The sequence below is a fragment of the Puma concolor genome, chromosome A1, assembly GCF_028749965.1.
Source record: "Puma concolor isolate L17-30 chromosome A1, mPumCon1.1.hap2, whole genome shotgun sequence".
NCBI classification, from domain to species: Eukaryota; Metazoa; Chordata; class Mammalia; order Carnivora; family Felidae; genus Puma; species Puma concolor.
The window spans coordinates 79,051,001-79,077,006 of NC_141667.1; the positions used below are offsets into that span (position 1 = coordinate 79,051,001).

At 35.4% G+C, this 26,006-nt stretch overlaps 1 long non-coding RNA gene across 1 annotated transcript in view; it reads left to right on the forward strand.

The window, feature by feature from the left end:
- Positions 1–24,441, forward strand: part of LOC147584248 (uncharacterized) — a 108,163-nt gene extending 83,722 nt beyond the window's left edge. The window contains exon 2 of the long non-coding RNA XR_015245351.1: positions 22,990–24,441. This is a non-coding gene — a long non-coding RNA (uncharacterized LOC147584248). The remainder of the gene's footprint in view (positions 1–22,989) is intronic.
- Positions 24,442–26,006: the final 1,565 nt, after the last annotated feature.

Here is a 26,006-nt window from a genome sequence, read left to right on the forward strand (position 1 = left end):
ATCTTGAAGATGCATTCTGCTCATTTCCCTATACCATCACTGTCTTTGAATAATAACTTCCTATCTTTTCACAAAAGGTGGAAATAGCTATTCAGACCTTCCATATAGGACCTATCAGGCAGGGTAACCCCTTCTGGGATGAACAATTTTGAAAGCATTTGAACAGTCATCAGACTGACTTTAGTTCTCGTTCTACATGTACATTATCTTTCCTTCACTTTCAAGGATATTGGTTGACAACCTAAGATGGCTGTTTCTTTCCAATTCTTCATAATTCTAAGAATTTAATAATTAATACTTCAACAGAGAGATTGCCTGTTGGAATAAAAGCAAAGGAATGTGATCCTCTCTGGTTCTGGATCCTCATCCTAAGACTGATTGCCTCCCCTCTCCAACTGGAAGGATAAGATTTGTGCATCGCTTTATTCCTTCCTCAGTATATTCTATATGTTACAGGAGCTGACGTGGTGGTATGCTAGAACCAGTTTGTACGTATCCCTGACAGCCAACTGTGAACCTCTGTTTCCAAATCTGAAATCAACAATGACACTTTGGAAGCATAATATTGGTCGTGGTGGGAGTATTTAACTACAGATATTGAAAACACCTCAAATCACACTTTTTAAAAAAGAGATTTCTGGCTTACCAGAATCCTGAATCTGGTAATGGACTTAAGAGTAAAAATTATAATCAGGTGAAGAATGAAACTATAGTAAATAAAAAAATAGCAATTTGAAGTTATACTAATAAAATAGAATTAATGGAATAATTTTTAATGAGTATAATAAATAGATTTAAAGAAATAAGGAAAGTGCAAGCGATGTTATATATAAAAAGAGAAGCGTTCCATAGATAAAGAGCAGATAGCCTTAAAAATATAAGATATGTGCCTCCTGGAGGTAGAGAGACAGTTGATTAACACTTTAAAATATGGAAGGAAACTATAAAACAAGAAAAAAATTGAAGCATTTTGAACATGAAATTTGTATCTAGCCAAACTATTATTAAAATTCCAGAGCAGGGTAAGAATGTTCTCAGACATGTCCTAAGAATGTTTGTTATATATTTTGAAAATACTCTTAGAGGATATATTCAAATAAGAGAAATCCAAGAAGAGAGTAGCAGAAATTAAAATAAAAATTATAAAGATAATTATATATGTTATGTATCCTTAGTAGAAGTTTACTTTTTTTTTAATTTTTATTTATTTTGAGAGAGAGAGAGAGAGAGCATGAGGGTGCACAGGAGAGGGACAGAAACAGATTCCCCGGCAGGCTTCGCACAGTCAGAGCAGAGGTCAATGTGGGGCTCTCTCTCACAAATCATGAGATCATAACCTTAGCCAAAATCAAGAGCCCGAGGCTCAACAGACTGAGCCACCCAGGCTCCCCAAAAGTTTACTTTTATTGTGTTTTGTTGATGAAAAAATAGATCTAAGAAAAAAAGAAGGCAAAGAATCAGTCTCTAAGAACTCACTGTCAACATTTCCACAAGGAAAGAGAGAAGAATGAGGTACAGTGATTGGAAAGGTAGAGATCAATTTGTTATTATTTTTAATTCATATATTCAGGTATGTGAAGAAATACCCAGTAAAATTAATAGAAAAAAGTATTTGAAATAATTATGTAATTCAAGAATGTTGACAAATATATGCTGAAATAAAATTTTTTTTGTATGTCAGCCAAACCTAACAAATAGATCATATGATAGACCATTTATAATAGCAACAAAAGATTTAAAAGTAATTGAACTCTGTATGTTAACAATACACAAAGCTTCCCCACAGAACAGTTAAAAATGAATAAATAGCACAAATAATACATATTATGATCTGGATAATTGGAGATAATATGTTCTTGAAAGGAATTGCAAGTAGACTGAAAATCAACTAGGATATTAGAATACTTGAATAATACTATCGGCCAATATTAGGAAATTGATGTTGGTAGAACATTCCATCCAAAAATAATAGAACACACATTCTTTGCAGGTGCACGTGGAATATATTACCCAAAAAATGTATTCTTGAAATCAAAAGAAGTTTCAATAAAAATAATTCAAGTCACATGAATTGTGTTCTGTGATCACAACAGAATTACATTAGAAATCAATAACAGTAAGGGGGGGCTGGGATAGTTAGTCACTTGAGCACTAGACTCTTGATTTTGGCTCAGGTCATGATTCCAGGGTCATGGGATTGAGCCCTGCATTGGGCTCTGTACTGAGCCTGAAGCCTGCTTGGGATTCTCTCTCTCAACACTTCTCCTCCAAACTCCCTCTCTCTCTAAAATAAAAAAAAATAAAAAGAAGAAATCAATAACAGTAAGAAACCAAAAGAGAAATTAGAATGCATATTAATTCAAATAAAAATGGAAACACAACTTAGCAGAATGTGTGGGATGTTGCTAAGAAAGCACTGAAGAGAAAATGTATAGCACTAAATACCTGTATTTCAAGAAAGAACAGTATGAAATTAGTGACCTCAATTTCCATCTCAAGAATTTGGAAAATGAGAAAATGAAATCCAAATTAAGGAAAACAAATGAAAGATCAAAGTTTGGAAATCAACAAAATAGAAATCAGGACCAATAGAGAAACCCAATGAAATTAAAAAAAAAAGTTATTTGAAAAGATCAATAAAATTGATAAACTTCAAGCCTGACACATTATTCCTCCAAAATAATTACAAAATACATTTCATAACATAGTTGAAATGAACTTATTCTCTGAAAGAAACAGACTATCACTTAAGAAGACACAAATAACTGAGTAGCCTATATTACAAAGGAGTTGAACTTTTGGTTAAAAGTCCTTTCCCTGAGAAAACTCAGAACCATATGTCTTCATTTAAGCATGCTACCAATGTTTAATTTTTTTTTTTTTCCAAACGTTTATTTATTTTTGGGACAGAGAGAGACAGAGCATGAACGGGGGAGGGGCAGAGAGAGAGGGAGACACAGAATCAGAAACAGGCTCCAGGCTCTGAGCCATCAGCCCAGAGCCTGACGCGGGGGCTCAAACTCACGGACCGCGAGATCGTGACCTGGCTGAAGTCGGACGCTTAACCGACTGAGCCACCCAGGCGCCCCATCATGCTACCAATGTTTAAGGACAAAATAATAATAAAACGCCTACACACTAAAATATTTTAAAAAAGAACACTAAAGCTTAGTATCCCTTATGAACATAGATACAAATATTATTTTAAGAATTTAATAAAATTCTACAGTATATACAAAGGACAATACATCATGATTTATTGGTCTCTATCCCAGAAATGCAAGGTTGATTAACATTAAGAAATCAAATATTGGGGGTGCCTGGGTAGCTCAGTCAGTTGAGTGTCTGACTCTTGATTTTGGCTCAGGTCTTGATCTCAGGGTGCAGGTTTGTGGGATTGCACCCCACATCAGGCTTCATGCTGAGTGTGGACCCTGCTTTAGATTTTCTCTTTTTCTCCCTCTGCCCCTCTCCCTACTCACTCTCTCTCTCTCTTTATCTCCCTGGAATTAAAAAAAAAAATCATGCAATGTAATTCACCGTATTTACAAACTTAAAAAGAATAACTACATTATCGTATAAGTTACAAGTATAGAAAAAGCATTGGTAAAATCTAACATCCATTCCTCATAAAGTCTTAGTAAACTAGAAAGTGAAAAGAATTTCCTCAAACTGATAAAAGGCACCTGAAAACTTTTTACTTAAGATGAAGAACGATACAAGAATGCCAGTATTCACCTGTACTATGCAGGATAACAGTGGGGTCTTTAGTCATTGTAGTAAATGGGGGAAAGAAACCAACACAACTAGGTAGGAAAAGGAAACACTGCAAAAGGACTTGAAGAAAATTTTAGGTGTAATGGATATTTTCACTCCTTGACTGTGGTGGTTATTTTACATGTCAATACCTATCTACAAGATATACAATCTATACATATTGTTTCTTGTATGTCAATTACATATCAATAAAACTGTTAAAAAACATTGAAAAATCAATTAATGTCAATTAGAAGACAAAAAGTTAGAAAATTGGGTAGTACAAACTTCTCTGTTTCAGAACTAGGGGCATAGTAAGACTTACACTCTGCTTTTTCCCTGGAGCAAAGCTAGTAGTTTTTCCGTTAAATAAAATGCACATACTCTTTGTAACCCAGCAACTCTTCTGCTAGATATATATCCCGAATAAATTCTCATATAAATTATAGGAGGGTATACAAATTATAGGAGGGTATGAACAAAAATGTGGCTGATGTGCACAGCTGAATACCACATGGCAGCTGGGAGCAACAGACTTGAGTGTATTAACATAGACCGGAGCAAAACAAAGAAAGAAAACCCAAAACAACAGACTGGATGAACTCAGAACAACACTGTGGAATGAAACAAACAAATCAAAAGAATATTGCAGATTATTGTACAGGATCATTTGTATTAGTAAAAACTTTATCAAGCTAAAAAAAGGACAAATATTTTAGCCTGATACATACTAATGGAAGGATGCACACCAAACACATTAATATGATTACCTTATTGGGATGGTTAGAAATCAGGCAATGGCAAAATGGAGCGATAAGTGCCTGAATAAATAAATAAATTAAATTGGAAAGACAAACATTGTTTGGTTCTTAAACAAATTAATGATTATAATATTCTATGAACTGTATAATTAACTCCATCCTTTATATGTACTTTAAAAATAATTAACACAAAATAAAATATTCATTGCTCTCACATATTCAGCAACTATTGAGGTATTACAGACCTGGTCATAGCCATTAAAAATCAACTAATTATGGATTGGCCTTGTTTCACTGGTTCTATTTGATGCCATTTTCTAGTCGTTTGGAAACCCCAGATTTGGCAGGGCAGGTGAGTTCACAGCTTGCTGAAGTAAGCAGAGGAGTATTGAGTAGTCCCTAAGGGGACTTGTTGGAATAGCTCATTTGGCCCGCTGTCAGGAAAACATGCTGGGACCAGACAAAGTCTTATAAAGATACCCTTAGTGAGATTAACATTCCATGCTGAATTTCTCAAAATGTTCCTATTCCCAGTGCAATACACATTCTTTTATTAAAGATCCAGATGCAAGAGTGGAAATCTTGGTATAAATAAATGCTTCAAACAGGAACTGTCCCTAGGAAAGAGGTACAAATCAAAGAACCTGGGGAATCCAGACAAAAGTTCTGGATTTCAAGTTTCCTGACTCTTGGCTTCCACTGTGGGAAAATTAGAAAGAGCCGGGTAAGATTTCTAACTCAGGTGAGTTGGGCTAAGCTCACAAAAAGGCCTGAGGAAACAGAAAAGGTAAATCTTGTCTTTTTTCCATTGGCTTGTTGAACTGGAGTTATGTGAAAACTCTGACAGTTGTGTGTAGATTTTTGTGTTACTGTGTCATAGCTGCCATTGAATATTCTCAGTTAAATCCCAAGGGATGTAACTGAGCTGTACAGGAACAATGATGGTCAGCTGCACTGGGCATTCAGAACGTCTGCAAGCGTTTTTCCTTTTACCCCCTTCGCTACTTCCACAGCCTCCTTGATAAAAAGGAAAAAGGACCCGGTTTATTTTTCAAAAGGCTCTCTCCTTTAGGAATTTTGTAAAAAGTAAAATCTTGTATATTTTCAGGGATAAGAGGTGTACAAAAACAAAGAATATGGAATATATGCCAAAGACTTTAGAAATAGTAGGACAATGATAGTGGAGCAGAATGATAGTGGACTTAAGAAGAAAAAAAAAAGGCTGTCATTGCCAAGTTTTCCTGAAAAATTGGCTAAAATAATGTAGGGATATAGGAAAGTTAGTTAAAAGGATATAAACCAGGGTGTTGGGAATGCCTCACTCAAGTTTTTAAATGGTAAGTAAGTATGCTATGAACGGCATGTACAAAATCTCTTTCCTTGCAAGCAACTGTATCCTAAGGACTTCAAAATGTATGACAGTTTAGAAAGCTGATCTGTTGGATGCCTGAGTGGCTCAGTTGGTTAAGTGTCTGGCTTTTAATTTCAGCTCAGGTCATGATCTCATGGTTCATGAGTTTGAGCCCCATGTTGGGCTCTGCACTGATAGCACAGAATCTGCTTGGGATTCTCTCTCCCTGCCTCTCTCTCTCTCTCTCTCTCTCTCTCTCTCTCTCTCTCTCAAATTAAGTAAATAAACTTAAAAAAAGAAAGCAAGCTGATTTGTTTAAAATTATCATTTAGAAATGTCAGAAAGTATAATACTTAGCTGTAAACAAGACTTAGTAATATAAAATTCCTGCTGGAAAAATCAAGCAAATAGTTCCATAAATATCTTCTTAAAACATCCAATGGGAAATGGTAAATAAAATGAGATATTTGATAAAAACATGTGAGGGGCACCTGGGTAGCTCAGTTGGTTAAGAATCCAATCCTTGATTTCAGTTCAGGTCATGATCTCAGGTCATGAGATCAAGTCCCACGTTAGCTCTATGCTGGGCATTGAGCTTCCTTAAGAATCTCCCTCTCCTGCCCCTCCCCTGCTCTCTCTCTCAAAAAACAAAAACAACAACAAAAAACAAAACACAATGTCAGAAATCTAAAAACTTTAACTTGTATCATTTACAGGTTGCTTATTACACTATAATAAAATGGCCTTGGAAATTTTTAATTATATTGTTGTATATTAGGTTGCTATAAGTCACTTATGTTTGTTTTGTTATATTTGTTTTTTAAGCATCCCATGTTGCTTGGTTAGAACTAACAGATCTCAGTGATTTGAGCTGAGATTAATGAAAATATCTAAATGAAAACTTAAAATCTGCAAAATAGAGTGAATTTCTTTTTTTTTAACTTTTTTAAGATAGAGTGAATTTCTATGAATATTTATACAAAATTCAAGTTACAAGGATTAGTGTTTTGATTCACTTTGATTTGAGGCTGTGAATTCTGAACTTACATGACAAATTGGACAAATTCCTCCTCCCTTCTTGGGCTATTTTACTTGGATATATGTAACTTAATGTAATTTCCTTTTTGGGCATAAATACAAAACACTGAATTTATAGCATTTCAACCCATTTTCATATTAAAGAGGGGCATATGAGAAGATTAAGAATACTCTTTTCTGGTATGTATCTTTGATAACCTATTGATACTGCTTCTACTTTCTTTGTAATCTCTTTCTTTTTGGGAATTTGGATTACATTGCCTCCTCTACATCCTGACGTAGCAGTTATTCCTGTTTTCTGAATAACATGTTATAGTCTACATCTACAAATACTACTCTTCTCTTTGTCACGTGAGCTAAGATGGACTTTACAAATCAATATCCATACAATCCATTATTTAAGCAACAATAATTAAAAACATTTAATTGGTCAAATGCAAATAAAAAGTCTTTTAAAAAATATTCTTTATGTCAAAATACAGTGATACTTAAGTTGTAGTTCTGGTTATACATTTTTAGGAATTATGTTATAAGTATTAAGAAAACAAATTGGGGACACCTGGGTGGCCAGTGGTCGGTTAAGCGTCCAACTTCGGCTCAGGTCACGATCTCACAGTTTGTTGGTTCAAGCCCCGAGTCAGGCTCTGTGCTGACAGATTGGAGCCTGGATCCTGCTTCAGATCCTGTGTCTCTCTCTCTTTCTGCCCCTCCCCCACTCTTGCTCTGTCTGTCTCTCTCTCAGAAATATACATTAATTTTTTTAAATAAAAAACAAAACAAATTGAATTGCTAATATACAAGTTTTAGCCTACACGTTTAGTTGAGAGTTGGATAAATATTTTTCCTTTTTAATAGGTCTAGGATACAACAAACATATATATAAAGGGGCAATTCAAGAATCTTAAATATACTTATGACAAGAAAAATGGTTTTTTTTAATATTACTTTGGAATTATTCAAGCAGCCTTTGCCAGTTTGCCTCAGAAATAGAATGGTAAATTCTTTCAATTGACAGAAAGCTATATATAAGTGCATTAATTATTTTGTCTAGGTGGCTTTCTGGGCCACCATCTAAGACACCAGCACAATTTAGATCTGCAACTAGTTCATTACTTGTTATTCTATTTTTATTTAACACACTTTCATACTTGAAGTAACTATGAAATTTCTCTGTGGATCATGATTATGATTACATGTGACCATCTTTGTATAGTGATTCTGATAAGATAATCTCTTGTGTCTGTATAATAATAGAGCCAATGAATCGTGAGCAATGTTTTGAAGCTTCAAAGCATACTATAATTACCTTGTAATTATTTACATGTCACCATGGCAATTAATAATTTTTAAAAAGTATATAAAATGTCAATTACTATGTAAGGTAGTTTTTAAAAGAATATAATGCCTTTAACTGATATTATACTATGTGTACATATGTACATAATCTATATATCGATATACAGTCTGTTCCTTTTGTTACAAGGACTTTGGTTTTCTTTATTGTTATTGTTTTATTCACTGCTATATCCCTACATTTTAAACCATTCCTGGCATTGAATAATATGTCATATTAATGGAGGATGAATCAATTATTTTTTAAATTTTTTTAATGTCTATTTATTTTTGAGAGAGAGAGAGACATAGAGAGAGAGACAGAGTGTGAGCCGGGAGGGGCAGAGAGAGAGACACAGAATCCAAAACTGGCTCCAGGCTCTGGCTATCAGCATAGAGCCCAATGTGGGGCTCAAACCCACCAACTGTGAGATCATGACCTGAGCCGAAGTTGGACGCTTAACCAACTGAGCCACCTAGGCACCCCATAGGCTGAATGAATTATTTAACCATATCTATCTGCTTCAGCATAGTTACAGGAATTGGAAAGTTAAGTTTTGTGGTAACAAAATGAGAGATGCTAGCTTGGTTTTCCCCAACGTAAGATTGCTATGATATCCATGTTGAAATGAGGAGGAGAGGAAGAATGAATAAATAGAGCAAAAGAGGACAGCATTTCTCTAAGGAGAATCACAGACCCCGAAGATAACTGCCTCTCTTTTTGATTTACTCCTTTCCCTCTGCCAGGGAAAACTTGACATCATAGTCTCCTAATGTGTTCATGTATGAACTCTGCCTAACCTGTGGTATTTAACTTTGGACTGTGAGTCTTACTTTTCTCACTTGAAAAATATGAATAATGATGGGTTCTACCCCCTAAATGCTATTGTGAGGGTTAAACAGGAGAAAAGCAGTTAGCACTGTAGTTGTGGAGAGAGCGCTCAAAAAATGACGGTAGATAGATCGATAGATTGATTCACTTGGCAGCATAAAATACATAATAGATCAATAAATCATGCAAATCAGAAAACATATGGGAGATTCAAAAAGGGGTAATAGAATTCCTAAAAGACAGGAAGAACATGATGACAGAGTATAATAGGACCCAAGAAGCATTTAGTGAGCAATTGTGCATGTCATGAGCACCGTAGTGAAGCCTGGCCTTCCCATTTAGAGTTAGAGGAAAATAATTGCAGCTCTTGAGAAAGCAGACAGTCACCAGGGCAGTGTTTCTGGCCTGAAATGTATTGAGTTGAAGAAAGTGGGGACTGGAGTCATGTGCTAATGTTTTAGATTTATGAATATGATACTCTTAAGTTTGCCAGATTTGACTCTAAGCACTTACAACTGAGAATCCATTTCATCCTACCCTATGAAGTAGGATTATTATTAATACCCCTATTTTACAATGAGAAAACTAAGGTATGGAGGCATTAAGTGATTTGCCCAGGGTCACACAGCTAGTGACAGAGGAGCTAGGAGTTTGAAATCTGGCTGTTGAGCTTTGGAGTTCAGAGTCTGTGTCATGCTGCTGTGCTATTGCTTTTGTTGATCTTCAAGTACCACAACTGGATTTCTAGACCAGGAACAATTGCAGTTGGTAATGAATTACATTCTGTTCCTTCAAAATGTATTTTGCCTCTCATCATGACTGAGTTTAGAAGTAACGGACAGAGGTGAACGCACTTTAAAGGCTAAATACCTCAGATGTGTGGAGAGTTTGATTCAAAAATCTGTGAACACTGCAGCACAAGAGAAATGTATTGTCAGGCCCACTGAAGAGTATTATTTCATTACATAGGTAATTCTATATTGCAACTTTAAAAATAATGGTACATAATGTATGCTCTCTGTATTAGCAAGTATTGTGTGCGCTTTTTAAAAAATAACTGTTCTTATTTTCTATCGTGAATATTTTTACTAACAGTCACAGTTGAGAAACACCTTATTGCCTTTCATGAGCTGTGGACAGTTGCACCAGTAACACATACCAAACACAGAATTAAATGAATCCAAATTTATTTTAAAAAGTCAACTGCATACCATCAGCATGAAATTGCTGCCTATTATCCTTCACTTAAAACTGATCATTGTTTTCTGTGCATTCATGGTTATGTAAAAAGACGTATTAGAACCTCATCTCTAAACTCCAAATGCTTTCATTTCTGTGAGTTCCATGTCTAACTAGAAGTCTTAAATGCTGTCTTTGGTGGTCTATTTTCCATTCTCTTTCCCCCTACCCAGAATCCTGGCATTGTCTGAAATAAAGATTTCTGAAAATTCCCTGATTATAAGATAGTAGAAATCGAAGTTTGATAGCATTTTCCATAAAGCGGACTAAAAACCAGTAAATGATACAGGGAAGTTGAAATCCTTAACCTGAATCTGAGTTCAGGAATACCTTTTGCCTACTTAAATTACTGAAGCCCCTGGGTATCTTCAATTTCTCTCTACTGGCTTATATTTTGTATTCTTGTTCTTTCACATTCTCCAGGGACTTCATAATCTGAATCTGCTTCACATCAAGTGAAATAAGAAAAAACTTTACTTGTCTGGCCCACCCTAAGTTATATCCTGACCCTATATGTTAGTGAAAACACCAACCCAAAAACAAGTAATAGCATACACTTTCTTGGATGAAATTATTTCTTTTTTAATGCAATGTCATTTCTTTCTCACTTCCCTATTTTGCGAAAAAAGAATCACTTCCCTTTTTGTGCTGGGCTTAATTAACCAATCACTTATTTCCCATTAACTTGTGCTTGCACTTTAGACCAATGTACATGGAAATATAATCTGGATTAAAATAATTTCCTAAATCAGATATTTTAATTGGAACAAAACAAGAGAATATTAATTTTTCAAATCCCTGGCTTTGTCACAAATAAAAACTCAAATTTTATTATATTTTTCACAATGATATTTTTGGTCTATGAACATATTTTGGTAAATATGTTTCTAATCTAAGAGGATGTCACTCCAACTTCAATATACTCTGGTTCTCAGATATTCTGAGAATGAATTCACTTTCTACTTACGTTTAGAAATGAGGAAAATTTGGTAAGCATGCATATAAAATACAGTTACAAAAATCATGAATCCACCTTTTAAGTCACATGAATTTTCACCCCATCCCCTCTCTTTTCTCTGTGTAGGAAGTAGGATACTCTTCTAGGAATTGTTTAGAAACTGAACTTACCTCTATCTAACCTTAATCTTAAACGAAGATCAACTGTGGCTCCTTTTCCAACCTATAAAATACTAAAATAGTTTCTTATTCTATCTAACATAGTCCCTTTTTAAAAAGGTAAAATTCTGGAGTATAACACACATGCAGAAAAATACACAAATCACAAATGTTGAGCACAATGGGTTTTCTCAAAGTGATTGCTCCCAGAACCACAGCTTGATAATAAATACATAAAAGATGTGACCAGATGCTCCTTCTTATGCCTTTCCAGTGATTGCTCTTCCCTGAATGACCCTGTATCCTGACTTCTATCACCATTGTTTACACTTACCAGTTTTACATCATTTTTTTTTTTTAATTTTTTTTCAACGTTTATTTATTTTTGGGACAGAGAGAGACAGAGCATGAACGGGCGAGGGGCAGAGAGAGAGGGAGACACAGAATCGGAAACAGGCTCCAGGCTCTGAGCCATCAGCCCAGAGCCCGACGCGGGGCTCGAACTCACGGAATGCGAGATCGTGACCTGGCTGAAGTCGGACGCTTAACCAACTGCGCCACCCAGGCGCCCCCAGTTTTACATCATTTATCCGTCTATTTTCAGTTAAATTTATATTTGTGAGATTCACTGATGTCATTCATTGATTGTGAAAAAGTTTACTCATTCATTCTCATTAATGTTTATAATTTAATTGCCTTAGTGTAACAGTGTTTTTTTAATCACTCTACCTGACATTGCTAATCTGTGTTTTCATCATTCTGGTAAGTGTCTTATACTATCTCATGTGGCCAGTGAGTACTGTTTTGAAAAAAATTACAGGAATATAGTTGACATACAAGGTTACATTAATTTCAGTTGTACAACATAGTAATATGACAAGTCTACACATTATGCTGTGGTCACCACACACAAGTGCAGCTGCCATCTGTCACCATACAATGCTATTACAATACCAATAACTATATTCCCTTTGATGTACTTTTTGTTTTCATGACCTACTCATTTCATAACTGAAAGTCTGTATCTGTCACTCTTCTTGATCTATTTTGCTCATCCCCTCCCCCTTGACAACCATCAATTTGTATTTATGGGTCTGTTTCTTCTTTTTGTTTGTGTTTGTATTCATTTGTTTTCCTTCTTAGCGTCCACATATAAGTGAAATCAGAAAATATTTTTCTTTATCTGACCCATTTCTCTTAGCATAATACCCTCTAGGCCCACCCATGTTGTTGCAAATGGCAAGATACTCACTTTTTCATTAATGTCATTCATTATACTACTGTGTCTTAAAATTAATTGATACATAAGTCTCATTGGACTAATTTAAAAAATGTTTTAGGATTTATTTTTAAAGTACTATTTTTCATATGCTTTCAAATAGTTGCTACTGAGGTTTTGTTTAAAGCATTATCTCCTTATTAAATAAAGTTTAAAATAGACATAAACAAAACATTAGGAAATGTTCATCAGTTCCTCAACCATTTACCATCACTCTTAAATGTTGGTGTATTTACTTCAGCTAATCTGTATGTCTTAAAATTTTGACAAATAAGACATTTATTTAATCTAAGGTGTTTTTCCAAAAGCAGTCGAGCTGTCCAAGAATCTCCTAAGGTTGTAAACTGTTTATTTTTTGGAGATATAGCTTTGAAAAGAAACCCAAAGTTATGAATTAATGAGATTTGAAACTATTCATCCAAATTGTTGCATTTGTAGCTCTAATCTACCTCAAAACACATTTTTAGCCTTCTTTTAAAACGTAACATATGATTTGATTTTTTTCATTATGTAACTTAATAATGTTATCTAAAAACTGGTATTTAAGATGGTTTATATATTTTTGTTTAACTACATTGGGCATTATGATTTTCTGTTCTTTCAATTCTGAAAATTTTGAATATTTATGTTTCATCCAATTTTTAATTGTTAATATTTGGTCTTGGAGTTGGTGAAGTCATATTTCTATCTTTTGTTAATTTTAATTTTTTAATTTGAGCAACTAGTGCAGAAATGAGTTGAGGATCTATTAAGTATGTGCTTGGCATTGATTAAATGCTGAAAAAAATTAATAAAACAGCCCTCAATTTAATTGCATAAGGTGTGGGTTTGTGTGTGTGTTTAGGGATATACATGATGGACCAGCTGTGAAAGACCAGCTGTCTTTCACGAACTTTCTTTGGGAAAAACAAAAGAAAATAACAACAACAATCACAAAAAACCTGAAAGCATGTGTCATAAAAACAATGTATCATAAAGGCCATTTATATGCTTCTGAAGGACACAAAGGAACAAATATGGGAGAAGCATGAAAGACTTACAAAGAAGTGACGAATCAGAGGAATCAGAGAAGGGTGAACAATACTGGAAGAAAATATGAGTATTTGAAAAGGAAGCATTTCATATCTACAAGTTCTGTTGGCTACATGAATCATATGTTCCAGCACAACAACTCTTCAAAAGCTAAAGTGACTTTAGGCTGCAGTAGCAGAAACCTAAGTTATGGCAGTCCCATTGCAACTGTGCACCGTCAGGCCGCTGGAACGTGTGTATTCAGTTCTGCATGCTGCCTTTAGTATGAACCGAGGAGAAGGTGACCGTGAATAGATAGCGTGACCCAGATAGGTAGGATCTAAGTGAGACAATGCAAGAGGAACAGTTGAAAAGATAGTCTAAAAAGTAGTTATGTGAAACACAAAATCCTCTCAAATCCCAAATTATCTATTCTTCCAGTGAAGAAAACCTCATTGTAATTATCATATAATAATATTACAATAATATCATATTCTGTATTATTATAACAATTATTATTCTTCTGAAGGCAGAATCATATTCTTTTTAAAGAATGTCGTCACAGCTTATAGACAATTATATATTATTTTATAAAGAATGTGTGACTTTGAATAGAAGGGATGCCACATGTTCTTAGTGAGTCTGATGCAAGTAATCACAGAAAATCGTGCTGGTTAACATTTATAGACAACTCAACAGTTTTTGGAGAATGATTTTTTTTTTTAACGTTTAAATTTCCGGCAAGGAGAATCTGCAAAGGGCAACAATAATGCTGGAAAGAATTACTTAAAACGTTCTAAATAATAATAAGAGGAAAAAGAACAACAACATCGCTATGTTACTAAAACAGAAAATGATGATTTTAAAACTTAAAAGCAAGCTATAGTCTGAAGAATCATGTTTGTCCTTCATTTGGTTCAAATTGAAAAGCTAAATCTAAACATAAACCGCATTTTCATCATTAGTTCAGAAACACCGAATCAAGATAAGGTAACAAAAGCCCTGGAAAGATATTGATTTAGACCCTACAAGTTAATTTAAAGATAAGATGGGTAAAAAAAAAAAGAACTTGAAAAAAAAAATAGGAAAAACCAGAGAAATTGTAGTTTGTCCTTTTATTTGTCCTTTCTGAATTTAGAAGTGTACAATAGTAAAATGTATATGTATGTATTTAAATATGTAAAATGTTGCAAGAAGTGTGACTTTCTGGCTTAAGTTGCATACCTGTAATATAAATGTAAAGGTGGAACATCATATTCAATTCAGCCAATCCGCACATGTTGGGCACATGCCATTTGATAGATTTTTTGCTACATTAATTCATATTAAGGAGAGGAAAAAATATTTTTTGGTTTATAACATTTCTTTTTTCCAATGTTAATGCCAAATTTTTGTAAAAAGATCATAGCAGTTTTACAAATCATACCAGACTAAATATTATCTTCTGTAACCCTCTTTTAGTCATTTTTCGAACATAAAAATCCTGTAGACAGTTGTCCACTTCATAGGGTCTTCAGATGTAAAATTTATCAGATGACTGTAAATTTACTGGACAAATGAAGGGCCATATACATCAATATTGCATTGTTTCTCTACTAACCATAATTATTTTCAACTGAAGAAATGGATTGTTTAATGTGTTCATTAGTCATTCGGGCCTACATAAATTGCCTATCTGCCAATGCCTTTGATAGAGATGCAAAGGAATTCACTCCTATCAGAAAACCAAATTCTAATAGTGGATGGATAAAGTTATACAACAACATGACAATGTCTTTTGAAATATATACGTGTGTGTGTGTGTGTGTGTGTGTGTGTGTGTATATATATATATATAGAGAGAGAGAGAGAGAGAGAGGGAGAGAGTTGTGGAGGCAGAGAAGAGAAGACACCCAACTCACTCTGGGAAGTCAGGGTTTAATTCGAAAAGGCATGACAGAGAAAATATGGCTTTAGTGGTACCTGGGAAGGCAAAATAACGAGACAAAGAATGATGTTCCAGGAAGAGACAACAATGTAAATATTGAGGAAGCAGTCATTAAGGGAAGAACAGACACTTAGCAAAGCTGAATTCCAGGGTGTGCAAGTTTGAATAAAAGATACTAAGTCTGGGAAAGTAGGCAATGTCTTAAAAGAGAAGACTGGGCATGAAATTTTGAGGAGATTAAACCTTATTCTGTAGTTGTTGAGTGATCACTGAGGGAATAAAAAGAGACAATTTATTTTGCCTTAAAGCTCTTTCTAGTTGTGTGGGGTATGTACTTAAAAGGTACAGAACTAGAAAAGGCAACCTCAGTTAGGAGGTCTCTCTGACCTCCTATTCAATGATAAAAATGATAATGAGGCAGGATCAATAGAGGCTATAAAACTAGATGATTTTTTTTTACATAATTAGAGGTACAGCTGAAATATTTAAGGGGTAATGCATGAGAGTATTGCAAATAGGATTCTTTGAGAAGCAGACTTTGAGACAGTTTATCATTCAGGATGTTTATTAAGGATCAAATGGTATCAATACCTTTAGAAAGGGGAAAGAGGAAATAAGGATGGGCAGAGGGATAAATCCAGCTGTGATTTAGTCCAAAGAGTTTCAACAGATCAAAAAGAGTTTCCTGAGGCTGAAATAACTGGTCAGGATGTCCTGCATTGGGCTCAATGAGTGAGCTTCTATGCTGCCTATGCATTTAGTCCTTGGATGTGGGTCTCACCAGCAGCAGCATGACTTTGGCTGAGGTAGTCCACTGAAGTCAAGACATCCCTGAAGGGGCCAACAGCTGAAGACTGAGTGTTGATAGCCTTTCTAATACCCAGAAACATGACAGTCAGTCCAGGGAGATTTCAGTGGTGGGACATTACAGTAGGTGTGAGGGAGAAGACCATCCAAGGTTGATTCTAAATTTTACAGTTTGAGAAAAAGATTATGGAATGATTCAATACAAGAGGTTTGCAGAAAGAATGTGTATTGGTGGCTTAGAGAATTCAGTTGTAGCCTTATTGAATCTGACTGAATGTTTTTAGGTGAAGTTGTTATAGTATTTATAACATCTTTGCCATGGGCCACATCTCTGCATAGGCCAGGGAATTTAATTTTATCAAGCAAATCTCACTTGTCAGTCAATATAAATAAATATATTTAGTAATACAGGGTCAAGGAAAGTGATGAAAACTGAAGTGCCTGTCATTCACTGGAACAACAAAGCTTAGTACATGCCCTGTTTAGGAAAGAGTCAATATCTTCCTCATTAAAAAATAACAGGTTAGTTTCCATAAACAATGACACATCAGAGGAAGACTTTCAAATAAATTTTAATATCAAAAATAGGAAATAACAAAATGTCCTATATTAAGAAATTAAATAATATGAAATTAGTCAACAAATTTTTTTTTCTAAAAATAGCTGTAGTTCACTGGGGTGTTTTAATGCTACAGCCATTGATAAGACCATTTTCAGGAGCTCCATGCAAAAGTGATCATTTTTTAGTGCCGTATCATGACATTTCATGAGATTTGGCATGATACCTTATAATAACTTCATTTTCTTCACAGGAAAAAAAAATGAGGCTACTGCACAGTAAGAATTTGCAGTAAATCTTACAAGAACTCAGTAGCTTGGCATTTATTGCCCATCGCTTCCTTTTGATTTAGCGGGTCTGCCCTTCAATATTTCTTTTTTCCAAATACTTGCCCAACTCTGTTTTTAAAACAATTTATACTGGTGGCACATTTTACAGCCTTTGGTAGTTTGTGGCATATGTTATTGTGTCACAATGATCCCACTCTAGTATATTTAGAGAAACTTCTGGATGTCTTTGGTAAAACTCAATTATTTTAAGGGTCTATATCTCCAAGAAAGAAGGGCATGGTACCATTCAGCGCTATTCCATGAGGAGAGTTTTTCTTTAAATGTTGCTATATATTTCACTTTCAGTTTGAAGGAAATATCTGGAAGTGGACTTGCTAAAAAATTTTGTTGTTTTTGAACCTGATGGATAGAATGAATGCTAAAATAAAATGTCTTATAATTGTTATCATAGGTTTGAGTCCAAACATTTAAAATAGTTTTATAATAAAATTGCTATATATATTGAGCTAAAACTTAGGCTTATTTTTGAGAGTTAGTATTTTCTCTGGTGGGGGATATTGATGGAGAAGGCTATGCATGTGTGTGGTCAGGAGATTATATATACCTTCCCCCTAGGTTTGCCGTGAACCTAAAACTGATCTCAAAAATTATGTTGATACAACAAACATAAAAAGAGTCCTGTTTCCATAGAGTTGACACTAGTAAAAATAAAAGGCAAATAAACACAACATAGAGATATTTTAGACAATGACAAGTGTTATGATGATTATTCTGGTTTAAGGCAAGGAAGATATCCATGAGGAGATGACATCCTGAGCCAAGACATGAAGACCAAGGAAAATCCAGCCCTGAAAACATTTAGAGAATATCACCGCAGGCAGGGAAATTTGGAATTGCAAAGGTCCTGGTAGAATGAGCAGAAATAATGATCCATGTGCATAGTTGGTATCCAGGGATTATCAAGAAAAACATCATAGGGCAAGTAATATTTAAACAAGATCTTTGAGGAATTCACCTAGAGAAGAAAGGAGATGCCAATTCCTTGTTAGGAGTAAACTCATGGGGTACCTGAAATATTCTGAGGGAGGAAGCAGACAACAAAGCTGAAGATCATTATGTATAAGGGAAGTAGAAAGCAAATTGGGCTATACATTGAAGAACTACAAATCCTATGAATAAGCCAGTGAATTGTTTGAGGAAGGGACTGCTAGGAACAGAACTGCAGTTTTGAAATATTAGTCTGGCAGCAGCAGTGGTAAATGATCTGGTGTGTGGAAGGCAAGATGGAAAAGAAGTATAACAGAATGATGTTGAATTAGCCTGTGGGAAGATGATGAGTGTACTTTTCTGGAGAACTGGCAATAGAAATGAAAGGAAGAGAAAATACTAGCTAAGCCTTTAAAGGAGGAATTAATTATCATGGATATGAGAGTTGAGTCTGATTTTAGAAGACAGCATAAAAGAGGCTATTAGGTCACAACTAAACATAACAAACAGTCCACACAATGAAGGGTCGTCAAGGTTGAGATACTCTATCAAGTAATCTAAGAGCAAAAAAAAGATGCTGCTTTTGTCAATTAGGAGGTTATTGATCATCTTTAGTGCAGAAAATGTAATTTTATGCTACAGGAGGACTGGGATGATGTGGAGAGGGGACTAGGGAAGGAGATTATTGATTGGTAATTGTTACCCTTAGCCAGTGATTGTGTCACACAAAAAATGCAGAACATCTAGAGGGAATTGCATAGAAAAAGTGTGATTTACTCATCATAAACTAGAAAGTAGATGAAATGGCTGTTTTCATGATACCAGTGCAGCTCTTTGTGGCTAGACATATCACATGATTATAAAATATGAAAATATATAAAAAGTTATTAAATCTAGGGACACCTGGGTGGCTCAGTCCATTAAGTGTACAACATTGGCTCAGGTCATGATCTGGTGGTTTGTGGGTTCGAGCCCCACGTCAGGCTCTGTGCTGACAGCTCAGCGCCTGGAACCTACTTCAGATTCTGTGTCTCCCTGTCTCTCTCTGTCCCTCCCCTACTCATGCTCTCTCTCTCTCTCTCTCTCAAAAATCAATAGAACAATAATAAAAAGTTTTATAAAATCTAGATCTATGGCATTAAATGTGCATTTTAATGCTTAATAAAATTGAAGAATCTCACTAGAGATAAATTTAAAGGTGTATGACATTCAATGGGCATTTACTCTAAAATCTATTGCATGCTGATAACAGTGATAGTAACTTTAACATTAATAAACTTGAGTTTCAAGGGGTGCCTGGGTGGCCAGTCAGCTAAGTGTCCAAATTCTGCTCAGGTCATCATCTCACAGTTCACTTCGTGAGTTCCAGCCCAAACCCGCCCCCCCCCACCCTTACACACACACATAGGGTTCTCCACTGTCAGGGCAGAGCCCTCTTAGATCCTCTGTCTCCTTCTCTCTTTGCCCTTCCCCCACTCGCCCCATTCATGAGCAAGTGCATGTGCATGTGCACTCTCTCTCTCAAAAATAAGAAACATTTAAAAAATAAGCTTGAATTTTAATATTTAGTTCAATTTATTAGTTTAGTTTATGTATTTTCTGATTAAAAAATGAAGAATGGAGGGGCGCCTGGGTGGCTCAGTTGGTTGAGCATCTGACTTCGGCTCAGGTCATGACTTCACAGCTTGTGAGTTCGAGCCCCGTGTCAGGCTCTGTGCTGACAGTTCAGAGCCTGGAGACTGCTTTGGAATCTGTGTCCCTCTCTCACTCTGCTCCTCCCCTGCTCATGCTCTTTCTCTCTCTCTCTCTCTCTCTCTCAAAAATAAATATAAAAAAAAATTAAAAATAAAGAATGGAAAATGAATGGAAATAAGAGAAATTATATCTCATTCAAATGAAATAAAACCAATATTTTATAATATTTCCTGTCAATCTTTTCTTTACATATAATTTTTAAAATAGTTATCTTTATTATATATATCCCATAGTCATGATATGGTACTTAACCCAGTAGTGAGTATGTATATATGTATGTATCTTACAAACTTACAAACCATAAGGCTCCACATTGCCATCTGGTTGGCAGGTTGATCAAACAACAAACCTTAAATTAATTTTAATGTTTATTTATTCTTGAGAGAGAGAGAGAGAGAGAGAGAGAGTATGAGTGGGGAAGGGGCAGAGGGAGGGAGACACAGAATCCAATGCAGGCTCCAGACTCTGAGCTGTCAGCACAGAGCCCATGCAGGGTTCCAACCCACAAGCTGTGAGATCATGACCTGAGCCGAATTTAGACATTTAACCATCTGAGCCACCCACATGCCCCAAACAACAAGAATTTAATTTAGAGTCATCTTTCTTTATTAATCCTGGCACCAACAGTCTTAGGTCTGCTTTCCTAAGGTAGAAGCTTTGAGATGGAGATTTGTGGGCAGTAAGTTTATTGGGAACCAACAACACTTATAAAGGAGAGATAAAAGAAAAATTAGGGAAAAACAGAAATTCAATTTTTATGGAATTTCAACAAAGTCTTCAGGTGATTTTATGAGATGTTAGACAGAGACCTTCCTTCAGTTTTCTTCCAACTGAGGCCAGGAAGCTGAACCTTTGTATTCCTGTAATACCTGTCATTAGATGCAGGATGCCTCAAGGGGAAGGACATGCTTGGCCAAAACAATTACTTTTGACCAAGAGCAGTTGCTACAGCAGGTTCAAACAGTTGGCAACCAGCAGGCAACACTCCTGGCAGAAAGAGTATCTGAGTCCCAAAGAGAAGTGATCCAGGTACATTATACCATGTAGTCCCTTTTCTGTCCCTTTCAGGACCTCGTTACCATGATGACAGAAATCTTAGTCTGTTTTGAGGGGTCAGTAATGTATCTTAAACACTTAGAAAAAATTGCATGTCACATAGTAGACATTGAATAGTTGTTAAATGGGTAAGTTTTTCCACTAGATCTAAAGCAGACAAAGATGTGTATCTGTGGGCTTCCTTTGCTGGCAGGAGAAACTTATCTAGATCACCTTGTCATTGATAATTCAAACTCAGGATCCCAGTTTATGCCAGTCTCGATTTTAACTCCCCAGATTATTGAACCCTCTTCTCCCATTCTTTGACTGGCCATTGGTGTCCATTGCTTAAAATCCCTGATGTGGACATTTGTATATATCCTTTGATTCTAAAATTATTACTCTGGGGGCATATGGGTGGCTCAATTGGTTGAGAGTCCGACCCTAGATTTTGGCTCTGGTCATGATCTCATGGTTAGTGGGTTCTAGCCCCTCATCAGGCTCTACACTGATAAATTAGCCTGCTTGATATTCTCTCTCTCTTCCTCTCTGCCCTTCCCTACTGACTGTCTCTGTTTCTCTCTCTCTCTCTCAAAATAAACTTGAAAAAAATAAAATTATTACTCTGATCATTATAAATTATTTTGTATTCTATTTTTCATTTACATTTGTTTTGTTTATTTCATTTATATATTAAAATGTTGAATATTCTTGATGTTTTTTGCAAGTTTTGTAAAGTATTTAAAATAATTGTGTTGTAACATTTCATTTGTGGTTTGGGGACTTCTCAGAATATACAATCTAACTGTGACTTCTGGCTACTTGTAATCAGGCCTGTGAAGCATCTAGCAACTCTGTTTTGCCCTTCTTTAATTGGCTGGAATATGAAAATGTCACTGTTCTGTGAAGATTGTACTAAGTCATTCTTTCCCAAATTTATTGAAGTCATTTTTTAAATTCTTATGTAAGTAGTGACGTGCATATTACCTGTTTTACTGTTTCCTAATGGTCCATTTATTTATTTTTATCCAATAGCACAAAATGAGTAGATTGAATTCTTGTTTTCACGAATAGATTGACCTTTACTTCCTGATGAGAACAAGTTTGAATAAAAAGCTATCAGGTTTTAAAAGTGATCCAATCAAATTCTGTAAACTTGTTTTCAGAATGCTATTAGGAACAAAAACAAACACCACATTTATGTGTCACTATCCTTGTTGCCACTAACAGACACTGTCCCCCACCTCCACCACACACATACACACACACACACACAAACACACACACACACACACTTCTTTTTCTCACTCTTGCCTCTCCTTCCAACTGCAATCAAGTGGTTCCTTCTTCCTGGCTCAGGCCAAATAGCTTCATTGTGCAGTATCTCTGTAGACCAATGAAGTATGTATCTCATTGTATGATGATAGTATTCACATTATATTTTTTATTTGATATGTCTTCTTCACTAGAATAAGAGCTCCTAAGAAGAAGGAAATATGTCGGGATCACCTATGTGGCTCAGTCGGTTGAGTGACTTCGGCTCAGGTCATGTCTTGCATTGATGCCTTTGAGCCCTGCATCAGGCTCTGTGCTGACAGCTTGGAGCCTGGAGCCTGCTTCAGATTCCGTGTCTCCCTCTCTCTTTGCCCCTCCCCCACCCACACCCTGTCTCTCCCTCTGAAATAAATAAACATTAAAAAACATTTGAGAAGGAAATAGGTCATAATGCTGTTTACAAAGAAAACACCTAGCATAGTTCCTTTACATAATACTCATGCTGAATACTGAGGGACCAATGAGGCCCACTGGGTCCCAAAAAGAAGGATCAATCACTCATTTTTTCAAAAGCTTTCAATGTACATATATAGATATTTTATAAATATCTCATAATTTGACATTTTTTTCTGCCTGCAGATGGATGTCACCACAATGCATAATGACAGAGGCAGAAATTGGAGTGATACAGCTACAAACTAAGAAATGCTAGGAATCTATGGCTACTGCAGAAAGCCAGGAAGAAGCAAGAAGTGAGAGTCTTACAGTAGGCACAGATCTGCTGACACCTCAAATTTGAAATTCTAGCCTCTGGAACTGTGAGAATATATGTCTGGTGTTTTAAGTGAACAGCTGGTTATAGTAGCCCTAGGGGCATATATGTAGTCTATACACTCAACCAAAACCAGGTAAATGTATCGTACAAATATTTGTATTTTGGGAAGTCAATGTATCATGGTATGCTGATTTAAAGAAAGATTTCTTGGGGCTCCTGGGTGGCTCAGTTGGGTAAGTGTCCGACTTCAGCTCAGGTCATGATCTCTGTTTGTGGGTTTGAGTCCCTTATTGGGTTCTGTGCTGACAGCTCAGAGCCTGGAGTCTGCTTCAGATCCTGTGACTCCCTCTCTCTCTCTACCCCTCCCCACTTGTGCTCTGTCTCTCTTTTACTCTCAAAAATAAGCATTAAAATTTTAAAAATTAATTTAAAAAATTTAATAAAAGAAAGAAAGAAAGATTTCTTTAGCCAAACAAGCCTGGGAAACAGGGCATTTTTTATCTCTCTTCAGTAGATTATGATGATTAATTGTTTTTATTTTTATTTTTAAAACATTCTTTAAGTTTTTATTTATTCTTGAGAGAGAGAAAGAGAGACAGAGTGTGAGCAGGTGAGGGGCTGAGAGAGAGGGAGACACAGAATCCGAAGCAGGCTCCAGGTTCCGAGCTGTCAGCACAGGGCCTGACGTGGGGCTCAAACTCATGAATGGTGAGATCACGACCTGAGCCGAACCTGTATGCTTAACCCACTGAGCCACCCAGGTGCCCCAGATCATGATTGTTAATTGTATGTGCTAACGTGACTGGACCATGGGTGTGCCGATACTTGGTCATACATTATTCTGGGAGTTTGTGCAAGGGTATATTTGGATTAGATTAACTGAGTAACATTTTAGTTGGTAATGTAAAGCAGATCACCCTTGTAATGTGAATGGACCTCATCCAATAAGTTGAAAGCCTGAACAGAACAAAAAGAATGACCCTCCCCAAGAATTCTCCACTTGACTGCCTTTAGATTTCATCTGTACTATCGGCTCTCTTGGATCTCAAGCCTGCCAGACTACACTTCAGATGTGAATTTGCCAGTCTCCATAAACATGTGAGCCAATCTCTTATAATAAATGTCTCTCTCTCTCTTTCTCTGTGTATATTGTGTATATATAATGTGTACATATATATATTTGTACATATATATGTATGTATATTAGTGTATGTGCGTGTGTGTACAAAAAATGCACACAATTTTATGTGGTTGTGTCTCTCTGCAGAACCCTGACTAATACAGATTTAAGGTTATTTTCATGTATTGACTCTAAACAGTGGTCAATTTATTTATATGACTTTGTTTAACCCTCCTTTTTTGAAATTTTATTACCAAAACGTTTATTCACTGAATTCCTGTGACATCACATAAATCCAGTGTGCTCTGATTTTTACTTAGTAAATGCATATACATTTTCAAAATATGAATGAGTATAGCTACAAGAACCTTGTAAAGCACTGTTGTATAACCAGTAACTCCTAGTATCATTTGATGTCTATACCTGCTCAGTCACTACTCAAAAGCCACAACTGCTTGAAAGTCATATTATGGCTTTTCAAGTGACAGGACTCCTGTGGGTCCTGACTAATCCATGCTGCATCAATCTATCCTTTCTGACAAACATACAAACAGAAAATATAATTTTAACTTGTTATTCAGAGACATTAGGAATTATGACCTCCAAAGAACAATCAGAACAAGCCAAGAGGCTTAATTTAATAGAGGTGATAGCTAAGCACATGCATTCTGGTTATTATAACATAGTTAACAGTTGGAAACCTTTGATCAAAATAAGTAATTATATGCAAAGTTATTGTATGAATGCAAATGACATGAAAAACACCATGTTACAACTTACACAAATGATCACGCTAAGTACTAGTGTGCACGAAATGATCGGATTTTAGTGTTTCCACAAAAACATTCAGCTGATGGAAATGAAGGTTTTATAGATGTAATCAAATTGGATATGTTCTGTATGCTGTCTTTTGAAGCATGAAACCAATTCATAATTATTCTACTGTTAGCTATCTTTTATTTTAATTGATTTACTGCTTTTGTCAGATGATTTCTATATTTAATCAAGATTGACCTGTACTACATTCTTATGAATAGATTTAGCAATGTGCTATAAAAACATGCTTGCACAGTATTATAGGATTAAGTATTCTTCCTTGAGAAGAATTTTCTCTATGTTTTTACAAGGAGAGGATTTTTTTTTAATCAAAGTATAATTGACATACAATATTCTATTAGTTTCAGGTATACATTACAGTGATTTGATGTTTTCATAAATTATGAAATGTTCCTCATGGCAAGTCTAGATACCATCTGTATCCATACAAAGTTATCACAACATTATTGACTTTATCCCCTATGCTGTACATCACATCCTTATTATTTATTTTATAATAGTAAGTTTGTGCCCCTTAACTTCAACTATTTTACCTGCTCTGGTAACTAGCAATTTATTTTTTCTATATATGAGTCTGTTTCTGTTTCTGTTTCTGTTTTGTTTGTTCATTTGTTTTGTTACCATTTGGGTTTTGTCTTTCTCTAGCTGACTTATTTCACATAGTATAATACCCTTTGGGTTTCACTATGTTGTCACAAATGGCAAGATTTCATTATATTTTTGTAGCTAAGTAATATTCTATGGTATATATATATATATATATATATATATATATACCACAGTGATGATACTGTTTTCTTATAATTTGCTTTGATTATTCAATGTAAGTGCATGCCTTTTTCTTTGGGAAGATTTCTGGTTTGATTTATTTTTGCTTTGGGATATATCTGTTTCTACTATCACGTTCCCCCTTTTGATTCAACA